The 9,714-nt window shown below is 41.8% G+C and overlaps 1 protein-coding gene across 1 annotated transcript in view; it reads left to right on the top strand.

Moving 5' to 3' along the window:
* Window positions 1-101: 101 nt before the first annotated feature.
* NAV3 (neuron navigator 3) overlaps window positions 102-9,714 on the top strand; it is an 821,156-nt gene continuing 811,543 nt past the window's right edge. Inside the window, exon 1 of the mRNA XM_029954939.1 lies at window positions 102-194. The gene's annotated coding sequence lies outside the window, so the exon portion shown is untranslated. The remainder of the gene's footprint in view (window positions 195-9,714) is intronic.

Genomic DNA, 9,714 nt, shown 5'->3' with positions numbered 1-9,714 from the left:
GAGGCGCCGCGCCCGGTCCCGCGCCCACGCTCGGCGGCCCCACAGTTTCCTTCGGGGTGACGAGGATGTGCCTGGGCTGCGGTATTTTTTTTTTTTTTTTTTCTTCTCAAGACGATTTCCATAGTAACCTGATCAAGTGGCTCAGTATCGCAAACCTGAGGATTTCCGCGGCCCGCCGGCTTGACCTCAGTCAGGTAACGCTGGGCTCCCGTTCCCTTGCATTGCGAACCGTTGCGCTCCTTCCAAACTTCCTTTTGTGGAAAATCGCCCAGCCCAGCGCAGCCCGGGGTATTTGCAACAGCGTGTTCCTTCCCAGGTGCCTGCCACGGGTCTCTTTCCCTGCTGCTCCCCCAGGACCTCTGATCACATTATTAAAAAAAAAATTTTTTTTTTTTTGGCCGTCTCCCTCCCCTTTTTGATTTTCCCATCTCTCGGCTTTTCCCTAGACTAGTGATGGGGGCGCCGGGAGCAGCCGGGGGCGGGGGTGGCTAGCGCGGTCCAGGGAGTGGCGGGCTCGGCTGGGCGGGCTGCGGGGGGCTACTTGGGGTGCCTCGGCGTGGCCTGCGCCGGGCTGGGGTCGCGGGCAGGGCTGTCCGCACCAGGGCGGCGCGACCGGGAGCCCCCCGGCTCCAGACGAGCGAGCGAGGGAGGCAGGCTTGGGGGCGATGGAGCGCTCGGCTGGGTGGCTGGCGAGCGTCCAAACATCAGAGCTTTCCTTCCTACTCCCCCGCCCCTCTTCGGGTTTCTCTCTTTCTCTCTCCCCGTTCTCGTGTCTGTCTTCCTTTTCTCATCACCAGCTCCATTCTGTTCCCTCCCTTCCCTCTTTTTCCTCGCCTCGGTTCCTTTTTTCGTCTCCCTCTTAAAAGAAAGGGAAATCGTTGGTACCCTTCCGTTCTGCCGACATGGGAAGAGCCGTGAAACCTGCAGCGTGGCCACCTCAACCAGGTCGTTTTCAGACTTGTCCTCATCCATCAACAGATTTGTTTCCCGAGTCTATTGATCTGCCTCGATTCTGCAGAAATGCATTCTAAGCTGGGCTGTGTGTCAGAATCAGAGTTCTGCAGCTCGCTTCGTGCTCCAAGTATGACATGTATTGTAAGGGCTGCATATGTTTTTAAATCCTCATAAGCCAAGGATGTAAAGAAATCCATATTTTAAGAAATACAGGCTTCTATAGAAACTCCCCTCTTAAATTATTGATCTAGCTTACTCCTCTTTGAATTTTAATTTTAGAGCACTTGAGAGAGTTCCTTCCCACCCCCCACCCCCCCGTTTATGAGGAACATGCAACTTCTGTTGCCTTTATTATCTCCTCTTTAACCCTCATTCAGTTTTGCACTTCCCAGTTACAGGAATGAGTAAATCATAATTAAGGTTTAGAACCTTGCTTCCTAAAGTCCCACTGGCTGAAGTAGCATCCTCTGGTAGAAGGTGTAACAGAGCCAAGGGGGTAAAGGGTGCAGACAGACCTTGCCCAAGAATAGAGAAGGCCTAGTAAGTCCTGTGTGAAAGGCAGAACTAGATTCACACTTGAGTCCTGATGACACGATACTACAATAAAACCAGACTTTTGCTTTGGTTCTTAGCATGTGTAGAACTATGCTAGGTACGTGTAAGTTAAAACTTATTTAAAAGTGGAGCTGCGCTAGTATGTAGCCCATTCTGCCTTGTTTAGGTTGAGGCACTTCCTCACTATGGGTTTCTTTCTCCTCGAAACATAAGATGTCTGTATCGTGTGGAAACAAAGGGATAAGACAGGACAGCTTCCTTTTAACCAGAAATAGAATTTTTGTGGATTTTAGTTTCCTCAAAGATCTAGTTGTTACGCTCTCAAGTTTTCCTGAGGTCAAAATATTTCATGGGTGAAAACAATACTAATCAATGGTTTTCCTCTGCTGTTTCAGTGGCACACAAGTTCATATAGAAAAAAGGTCTCTGTTTTAGTGAGCTCCCCTTGCCTCTTTTCCTTTGTCTGCACATTTGTTTTTAAATTCAACTATCATTATACAGTAAAGGATCCAGAATGGATCAGGGAGAAGAGAAACGACTCATATATTGAAAAATAGAGCCAATAATTCCATTCAAGAAAAAATGATTACTGCCATGCCACTACACACTGTCGGCTTTGATTTTATCCAGTTAAGAAGCTGTAGGTTTTAAATGTATTTTCATCTTCTTAATTCTACCCTTAATACTTTTCATACCACAGTCATGTTTATCCAGTTCAGATGAATATTTGCAGAAGACTTAAAATTCCCTTGCCAGTGAAATCCAAAAAAGCATGTTTTTTCTTTCAACATTTTCTTTTTCCTCCTCCTAGCACGCCGTGATAGTAGTAATGGTCCTATGTTATTGTTTTCACCTGACTTCTGATTCTGGTGTTTCCCGGTTGAGTGGGATCTCTTGACATATGTACACGATGTTCCCGGTGGACCGCATGGCACTGAAATGCACAGCTAATTACGGATTCAATAAAATGTTCTTTTTTTTTTTTTTTTTTTGCCTTTGGTTTAAGAGATGACGTGCCCTCCTATACATTTAATATTTTGGTGTGACTGCTTCTTTTTGTATGTGTACGTGAAGGATTTAACATGAAGTCTGTTCTGATTAAGCTTTCCATGACTGGAAGTTAAAAGGAATACTAAGGACAAGACATAAATTATTCTCTTATTTTGAATCCATTGATCCTAAAACTGTCTTTCCTCCTTGTGATTGCGTATATACGTGAATCGTTTAATGGAAGGTTGGTAATAGACTTACCTGTTTTATGAGAGGAAGCAAAATCCCTCAAGTTTACTTACTTCAAGTCCCCATTTTCATGCAAAAGGATTAACAGATGTTTTTGATCTGATACTTTAATAGACTGTATTGCTGAGCACTGCTAATTACCGAGAGTATATTTTGTTAATTCTGAAAATGGTACAAGATAAGATGTCTTTCAAGTTCTCTGGAGGGCTCCAAATGACTCATTCTTGTTACCCATGGCAACAGGAAATGGTTGTCCTGGGTGCAAGCTCAAGTGTGGACACAAATCCACACTTTGTGATCATTCAGGGACTTGATAGGAAAAGCGTGTTGGCTCCTATGAGTAGTCTGATGTAAACTTTTTGACTTCAGTCAGAACACTGATTCCCAGGCCTAGGTTTGCAGTTATGCTTAGTTCCTCACTTACTTGAGGGGTGTTCCAAAATCCTCAGAAAACACATGAGTTTAATGTTACTTTTATGAGAGAAGAATTTATGGAGACGTGTGCGTGTGTGTCTGACTTTGTGTGTAGGTGGGATCATTAGGGTGAGAATATCACCAAATCAGATGAGAGTGTGCCGACCTTAGAAATGCTGGGAGTCTGGGAGGTGTTTATGAAGTAGGAGCCACGAGACCAAGGTTATGTTCCTATCACTGTATCACAGTTGCTCTTGGGATCATCTCCTTAATCAGAGATATCACTTAGTTTTGTTTTATCCAGAAGAAAAATGGGCACAATAATTTTTCCTATTTTTGAATTCTCCAACATATATGCATATATGACATCATATCTACACACAGGTGGACATATGTAGCTTGGTGGATACTAAAAGCTACACACTGCACACACTGAGAGGCAGCAGACAGAATTCTGAATAAAGGAAATCTTTACTTGTGCCATTGACAGATGGGTAATGGTGCTGAATATTTCTTTCCATCTGGAAAAGGTGATTCCTCTCTGTATTCTATGGATCTAGGTAGTAGATGCTTCAGGGCTAATCACATAACCTGATATGCAAAACTGAATAATCGCAGCAGGTATCATCCTTTTCCTTGAATGCAAGCAAGTAATAACTTTCTCCCAGTTTTTAAAAAAACAATATAAGATCTATTCTTCCAACCCCCCCCCCCCAATTTTGTAAGGAAAAGTAATTTTCTGTAAGGTTAAGTGGACCTCAGGGTAGGAAAAAAAAATCCCCAGAGCTATCTTTCTGCTCAGACTTCATTTTTCCTCCCGAGTCTGACTGTCAACAATAATATCTAATATGAGCCTCTGGTGGTGATGTTTCCATAGGTCATCATCCTTCTGTGTCCCAGATGAAGTCTCAGGACAAGCAATGCAGTAGTATAGATTCTGAATTGAATGCACCATTCAAGGTGGTTATGTCACTCAGCAGTCATGTTAAAAAAATATAACTCCAAGTCTTTAAAAATTATACGTGTTTACTATTCTCTTAAAATGATTTTACAACGTTTGAGAAAATAAGCCTGGTCCCTGTAGGGACTTAAAAGCTGCTTGTTCATGTCATTAGATTAAACCGTGTTTGTACAATGATACTTTTTGTTAAACTGTGCAACATTTTCATAAGAGCATAGTGGTTGGGACAATTGCTAGTTGTGCTTGTTTGGATGAGTACTTGACAGAATGGGGACCTCGAGATTTCACGATCTGGAAACGCTGCCAATGACACAGGGCCAAAGTTTTTTGTTTTTTTTTTATTGTGAGAAAAGAAGGGAAAATCAGTGTTTTGACAAGAAGTAATTTGTAACACTTCAGGTGTAGTGGGGAGGATTTGAAACAGACTCCTACTTTTCTTTCATCTTGATTTGTATATACTTCTATGTGGTCCATTTATACGTGGAGCCATGGGCCTCCTATCCAGCTTTTAGTTTTCTCCACTGGGGAACATCATCCAAGTCTCTAACCTTAGTTGGTGGCTTTTGGTAGGTTTGTAAGGGTAGCCCTGGGGAAGAAATGGTACCTTTTATATGCTAATGTTGTCTTACAAATGAGACCACAAAGTCGAACTGTGAGGAGTTTTTCCAGTCAAAAGAAGCATTGTTACTGAACACCTTCTTACATTACCATATTAGATGGGGCCAAACATGATGGCTGCTTAACTTTATTCCCCATTTTAAGGCAGTACTGCACAGTACTTACAGATGTAGCTTTTGGAGACAATCGCTTGAGTTTGAATCTTAACGCTACCATTATAAGTAGGTTGTCATGGGTAATTTTCTTAATCTGAGTCTGTTTGCCCGTCTGTAAAATAGTTGTTTGAGAAGGACTTTTGTGGGGTGCCTGGGTGGCTCAGTCGGTTAAGCGTCCGACTTTGGCTCAGGTCATGATCTCATGGTTCGTGGGTTCAAGCCCCGCGTCGGGCTCCGTGCTGACAGCTCAGAGCCTGGAGCCTGCTTCAGATTCTGTGTCTCCCTCTCTCTCTGACCCTCCCCTGCTCACAATGTCTCTTTCTCTCTCTCAAAAATAAGTAAAACATTAAAAAAAGGACTTTTGTGAAGATTAAGTGAGAGAATCTACTAATTTAATATTTAAGAGTGTTGCTGGCCTGTAGTAAATCTTCATTTTGCGCTTTCACCATTATTATTGCTGTTGCTGCTGCTGTGGCTGAAATGTATCAGAAGGCTGGAGTTATTTTTGTGTTTAGATTTATTTTTCCTTCCAAGTCTGATGTGACCCATACTGAACACTTATCCACGTAGGAACTGTGCCACTCTGTTCTTTTCCTCCTTCTCCCTACCCCCAACTTATCTTTTCCCTATAGTCTCAAGCTGAAAATAGTGACCAGGTGCCTCGGAGGAAAGAATACGTCCTTGTTCTTTCTTTCTTTTTTTTATTCCATTCTTCTACTTTCCAGAAAAGTTTATCCTAATCTTTTTTTTTTGTATGTAGTATCAAGATTATCCATGGGTTTTTAAAATTTAGTCATTGAAACTTGAAATCAAGATTAGCTCCAGTAATAATATGTCCATTAAAAACAACTTAACAAACATAAAATTTTTAGCTTTGGTGTTACAGTGCTTTTTAGTCACAATGACAACTGACTACTGTTACCCTAATGTAATCCTAAAGCAACATGCTTTTGTTAAAGAGAGTTGCTGGACAATTTTTGTGTGTGAAGTTTATTTGAGGTCTCCTAGATGAGAAGATGTCATTTGTTTCAAGATGTCCTGTTTCTTCCTTGCTTTTTCTTTCGTGAGTTCCAACACTAAGAGCTGCATCGAATAGGTCAGTTTCTTTACATATTGAGGGGATGTTTCATCTGTAAAATGAATGTCTTAGATTAGTATACTTCTTTAAACTTTTTTTATTGTGGAAAGTTTTAAATAAACACAAAAATGGAAAGGTTGGTATAGTGGATTCCCAAGGACCTGTCATTCAGCTTCAACAACGTAGATGACCTCTTAAGATCCTTCTTGATTCTGTGCTTCTCTGACCATGGAAACTAATTTACTCAGGTTTTGAGAATCTAGACTATTTGCTTTTAAAATAATATTGTTACTATTATCAATAATATGAATTCTCAGAAGTTTTAGATTACAGTATCAAACATTTAATGGCACGTCAAAATAATAGACATATTTAAGAATAATTATTAAGAAATTGTGCTATAAAAACAGGTCTGAAACTATGTCAAGTGTTATCTTTCTTTCATTTGGAAGCTTATTTCAAGATTGTAATAATAGCCAGCCTCCAGATGGTCCCCAGTGGTCATTGCCTGTTGCTATTCATGCCTTTCTGAAGTCCCTTCCCACATTCTACCAGGGTTGTTCTGTGTGACTCTAGGATATGGCAGAAGTGATGGCATTTGAGAGCATGTTTGGAGGTTCTAGCAGGGAAGCAAGGCTTCTCTTATACCCTTGACCGAAGAACGGTCCTCCTGTATCGGGGAAGGTCGTCCTCTCTGATGGAGCGCACAGCTTCGGGAGGGTCGCACATGGAGCCGTGAGGGAGGAAGGGGCACCTGCCTGATCAGCCACATCAGCTGAGTCAACCCTGGAGATCAGTGGGGTGGCAGGTGTCGCAGCCAGATTACCCTCACAACCAAGTGATGGCATTTAAATTCTGAGGTGAAGTCATAAAAGCCATTGCCACTTTTGTCTTGTTCTCTTGGATAACTCACTTTGGGAGAAGCCAAAGGACACTCAAGCACTCCGTAGAGAGTTAGTTAGAAGTGGGGCCTTTTGCTGATAGCCAGCAGTTTTTCCGTTTACCAGCCGTCTGAAAGAGCCATCTTGGAAGAGGGTCCTTCAGCCCTGGTGTGGTCCCAGATAACTGCAGTCCTGGGTAACACGTGGTATGCTTTTAAAGACCACAAGACCAGAACCATCTAGCTAAGGTACTTCTGAATTTGTAACTCATGGAGCTGCATGAGTTATTAAATGTTTACTATTTGAAACGGCTAAATTTTGGAGTAATTTGTTATGCAGCCACAATATAAAAACCTTAAACTGCCTCAGGATTGTTCTTATAAATACTAGTTATTGTTTTATAGATACAGCTAGTAGAATTCTGGTTGACGGAATGCTGTTTAAAGTCTATACTTACCACAGTGAAGTATTGGCCTCCTAGCCTTTTGTACTTTAACTCCTCAGAGTGCACCTTTTGTGGATGTTATCCATAATAAAAGGAGGGCAGAAGACATGGTGTTTCTTCTTTCATTAGTTGCTAACCTGGAACTTAATCCCAGCCCTTCCTTTTGGCAACTATGTGGTTAACAATTCTACCATTTTGGAATTTTTAAAGAAATCAGGGCTGGGGGTTGAGTACTGGAACATGTTTTAGCTTATACTTAGGTAAATTTTAAGATAATATTACAGTCTACCTCCAGGTTACCCCCAGGACGCAGGAAGTCCTTAATGGTTTAAGCTTCCATTGTCCGAGAGACATTTCTTCTGTTGCCTACTAAATAGGGTAAGATTAAAGTGCCCAAGATATAATATGCCCCAAATGAGGCCCTGGTAACATTGTCTCTTGGAGCCGTTCTTTATGAATCTGTATTACTGGCTTTTGTGTGGATTGCTGGGTTTTCCTTTTTAAAAATTTTTTTACTTTAATGTTTGTTTATATTTGAGAGACAGAGAGAGACAGAATGTGAGCAGGGGAGGGGCAGAGAGAGAGGAAGACCTAGAGTGTGAAGCAGGCTCCAGGTTCTGAGCTGTCAGCACAGAGCCTGGCCTGACACAGGGCTGGAACTCATGAACCATGAGATGATGCCCGGACCTGAGGTTAGATGCTCAACTTATGGAACCACCCAGGTGCCCTGCTGGGTTTCCCCCTCCTTTTAATTTTTTAATGTTTGTTTAACATTAAACAGAGAGGGGGGGAGACGGGGAGGGGGAGGGGGAGAGAGAGAGAAAGAGAGAGAAAGGCAGACAGACAGACACACACACACACACACACACACACACACACACACACACACACACGAATCTGAAGCAGGCTCTAGGCTCCCAGCTGTCAGCACAGAGCTGGAAGAGGGGCTCGAACTCATAAACCGTGAGATGACCTGAGCCGAAGTCAGATGCTCAACCACCTGAGCTACCCAGCAGGCGCCCCTGGATTTCCCTTCTCATGTGTGGTTCTGGATAGTATGTAACAATCTGTTCTTCTCATTGTTTGTCTCATTAAAAGTTTAATGAACTCTAAAACTTGGATATTTATCATAGGTAGAATAGGTTCTATGTAAGTGCAAGGCTTTGGTGTATCTGAAAATGTATGGGTCAGACAACCAAGAAAAGATGATTCCCTCACTTTTTACTTCATGCATCTGTTTTATCTACATAAACTGTCATCCATAAAAATTTAAAAGGTGACTGAATCTTTAACATGTACAAGTTGGTGCTAGGAACTTTGGAGAATAAATACTAAGAAGTGAAGTGTTTGAGCCTTTAGATTGGTGTGCATATGGGACACCTGGGTGGCTCGGTTGAGCATCCAGCTTGGGCTCAGGTCATGATCTCATGGTTTGTGGGTTTGAGCCCCATGTCAGGCTCTGGAGCTTGTCTTCAGATTCTGTGTCTCCCTCTCTCTCTGACCCTCCCCTGCTCACGCTGTCTCTCTCTCTCTCAAAAATAAATAAAACATTAAAAAAATTTAGATCAGTGTCAATATTAGGTCCTTTTCATAAATGAGCCACCAGTCTTATGGTCTAGAGTGTAAAGTTTTAGTACTTTTGCAGTGTGATTTGTTAGGTAGGGTAATTAATAGGATTCTTGCCCCTGGGAATTTTTCAGATTCCTGGTTATCTTGGTATGAAACAGTAATGGTGTTCACTCACCTACACCAATATTGTGCTTTCTGGGAATTGAAATTGATTTTTTTTTCTGGGTCCTTGGCTATTTGAACAAACCTCACCTGGGAGGACTGGGAAAACCACTAAGCAGTCATTCAGAAATTAGTTTTTAGGACATCGCAAATAAGTTGCATCACAAGCCTCAGGAGAAAGTTAATGAAGTTACTAGTTCTTGATATTTTTATGTTTGAGCACAGTGTGCAGCAAGAACTATCTTTAGAATTGAGAATAAACAGATCTGATTTTTTTTTTCCTTGTGAAATGTGTAGTAATTCAGCCACTCCATGCTGCCAGTGAAAAGGATCTACAGCAGACGTGTAGAAAGTCTGAGAGTGTTTTCTTAGATGTCTTTTGATAAGCGTGCTTTTGTTTATTTGATGGATCATGTGTCCCATCTTGTGTGCTTGTTTTATGCGCTTTGCACGTTTGGCATTGCATTTATTTACCGCATTAAGTAAACATGTTTAAACAAAAGTGAAGTTTATAGATATGCATTTGCCTTCTATGCTGTGATGAGGAGGATATCAGGGGTACAGAAATGAGTAAGACAGGGTCCCTGCCCAGCCTTATTTTTTATTTTTTATTTTTCAGAGTGTTTAGCTGCTTATTTATAGCTAGACTTTACAATTTATAATGATGAGGCCACACTCAGCAC

This window comes from Suricata suricatta, chromosome 10 (genome assembly GCF_006229205.1).
Source record: "Suricata suricatta isolate VVHF042 chromosome 10, meerkat_22Aug2017_6uvM2_HiC, whole genome shotgun sequence".
NCBI classification, from domain to species: Eukaryota; Metazoa; Chordata; class Mammalia; order Carnivora; family Herpestidae; genus Suricata; species Suricata suricatta.
Note: the sequence above shows the minus strand (reverse complement) of the source record. Positions and strands in the feature narration are given on the sequence as shown.